The sequence below is a fragment of the Microtus ochrogaster genome, chromosome 8 (genome assembly GCF_000317375.1).
Source record: "Microtus ochrogaster isolate Prairie Vole_2 chromosome 8, MicOch1.0, whole genome shotgun sequence".
In the NCBI taxonomy this organism is placed as follows: domain Eukaryota; kingdom Metazoa; phylum Chordata; class Mammalia; order Rodentia; family Cricetidae; genus Microtus; species Microtus ochrogaster.
In genome coordinates, this window is record NC_022015.1 from 19477100 (window position 1) to 19480165 (window position 3066).

Here is a 3066-nt window from a genome sequence, read left to right on the forward strand (position 1 = left end):
CTGTAGACCAGGCTGGTCTCGAACTCACAGAGATCCGCCTGCCTCTGCCTCCCGAGTGCTGGGATTAAAGGCGTGCGCCACCATCGCCTGGCTCTCCCTCCGCTTTTTATATTTGTCTAAAGCAGCAGTTGTCAACCTGTGGGTTGTGACTCCCTTGGGGGCCTCATCCGCCCCTGGCACCCATCTTTGGAATGTTGGGTGAAAAGTTCCATTTCAAGCCCCCTCCACTGGAGTTGCCTTAGTCCAAATTCCACCTCTGAGAGGGTCCACCAAGCAGTGACCCTTCCCCAGGGAATGTCAAGGCCACACCCACAGGCTATTTAAACTGCTTCCCAGAGAATGAACACGTGGTCTCCAGGTTTCGCATGGTCTCCCCTTTCCTTTGTCCTTGGAGAACATCAGCCTAAAAGCAGTGTTTTCTGAGTACAAGAGGCCCAGATATTTTCCTGTAGGGGGAAGATTTAGTCTACTGTCTTGGCAGGATGAGAAGATCAATTCCCCAGGTGGCATCCAGGAAGCTGAAGAGGTGGAAGGCCACTTTTTGCTGTGTGGGTGGTTTTGCCAAACCTAAAGGCAAGCCTCAAAGTGAAGGTCTTTTGTAACCACGTATCTTCTTGGAAGAGCTATAGGATGCTGCGGCATCCTGTAGCTGGAATGTCTCTGTGTTAGAAGCTCTTTTGTTAAATGCCATACTCTCAGATCTATAAAGGCACTCGAGATTTGGGCACCATTACCTGTTATATTTAAACTGGACATATAAGCTAAATTTAGACATGTATTTTACCCAATTAATTACAGCTTACCAATGCTAGTAAATATAAGAAGATTAAAAGGGACATTTTAATTTTTTGTTTGTTTGTTTTTCAAGACAGGGTTTCTCTGTATCTTTGGAGCCTGTCCTGGAACTAGCTCTTGTAGACCAGGCTGGCCTCGGACTCACAAAGATCTTCCTGCCTCTGCCTCCTCCCAAGTCCTGGGATTAAATGCATGCACCACCACTACCTGGCTAAAAGGAATATTTTAATAAGTCAAGGAATACTAGCACGCGTGGGGTAGTCTTACCCAAGATGGTGGGGGGTCAAAATAGGGATTACCCACATCTTTGTATTTTTCCAGAGCTGTTGAAATCTGGAGTTATAAGTTTTACAGATCTTAAATCATGCACACATACACACATAAAGACATAAAGCAGGCATACTATGAAAATGCACCCACATACTCACAGACATACTGTGGCCACGTTATTCTAATAGGCAGATAAATAAAACTTTTATGAACATGTGTTAGCTGGCTAACTTAAAAATCCTGGTGTAGGTAGGCGGCAGAAGCCAGGGAAGCACAGAGGTGGTCCCATTAAGGACCAGATTAGTGGAGGCTGTAAGGGGGAACAAGAACAAAAGGATGGAGGAACTCTACGGTGTTAGAGGGGAAGGACAGGGGAAACAGATCTGTTTTAGAGAACCCCAGAGTGAGACCAACAGCAAACAGCAGGGAGGGATGTAGTGATGAGGCGAGCAGGCCTGCTTTTCGTTGTACCCCGCTCCCACATGGTTAGCTTTATACCCAAAATAACAACACACAAATTGTATTCATTTAAACACTGCTTGTCCCATTAGCTCTATCCTCTTACTGGCTGCCTCTCACATCTTGATTAACCCATTTCTAATAATGTCTGTAGCACCACAAGGTGGTGGCTTACCGGGAAAGATTCAGCATGTCTGACCTGGCAGCTGGCTCCATGGCATCTGGCCCAGAGAGGAGAGGCATGGCGATTGCCTCACTTCCCTCTTCCTCCCAGCATTCTGTTCTGCCTACTCCACCCACCTAAGGGCTGGCCTATCAAATGGGCAAGGCAGTTTCTTTATTAACCAATGAAATCAACACAAAACAGAAGACCCTCCCACATCAGAGGGGGAGGGGGAAGGGGAGCAGGGGTGGGAGCACAAATATAGTAACCATGAGCTTTTGGAGCCTTGCCTGGTTTTATGTTAAATGTTAGATAGTCTTAATTTAAAAGGATTTTTTTTTTTTTGGTTTTTCGAGACAGGGTTTCTTAAAAAAAAAAAAAAGAAGTTAGAGCTAATGGGTGAAGCAGTGATTTAGTTAATGTAGTTTCTGTGTGATTATTTCAGGTCTAAGCAAGCCAGGCAGTTGGAAACCAACACGCGGTCTCCTACTACATGTGGTGTACCAACGGGGTGGACTAAATCTATTTAAAACCTAAAAAAGCTTGAAAAGGAACTCTAGACACAGAAAAACAAAGTTTAGCCTCATTTTTTTCAGCTGGTGGCATGCTGCAGCTCCCTTATGGGAGGTTTTTCTGATTCAGCCATAGCAGAGAAAAAGCCACATGGTTTTAAAATGTGGCTTCCTGGGCTGTATTGCCAGCGCAAACTCTGGCTATGGAGCATTTGAATGGCATTTGTGGGCCCGGGTGTTTGTGTGCCCACTCAGGGTCAGGAGGAAAGTAGCTGAGATCATGCCCATGACTCAGCACTCCCCGCCTGGGCAGATGGTGGGATCAGGTCTGCCAGGCTTGCACAGGCAGGAGAACATGGCAGGTTCCCAGCACCATACATATACAGAGATATTTCCAGGATGCACTGTGCTCTGCATGGCAGATTTAGCTATTACTCAGATAAAAAAGGTTTATGTGCTGCACACTTATTCTCAGAGTTAGAGTGCTGAGCGTGGTTCCTACCTAGCGGCCCCAGAGCTGGCAATAATGGTACCTCCACCATTTTGAAAGTGGAGAGAGGTGGAGCCAGCACTCAGGGTCGCTGCAACCAAGCTGCTTACCATTCTAAAAGCTCTTCAAGACACAAAATAATTACATATATGCAATAAAGACAAATCCAGGTATCAAAGACCTCTAAATGAGTCACAGTGTTGGATAAATGTACATAGACTTGGGAGAGAGAAGAAAAAGAGTATAGAGTTGGAAAAGAAGTAAATCATTTTTAAATAAGTCTTTAAAGACAGTCATAGATTAAAAAGAGTAAAGAAAAATAAAGCCAGGCGGTGGTGGCACACGCTTTTTTTTTTTTTTTTTTTTTTTTGGTTTTT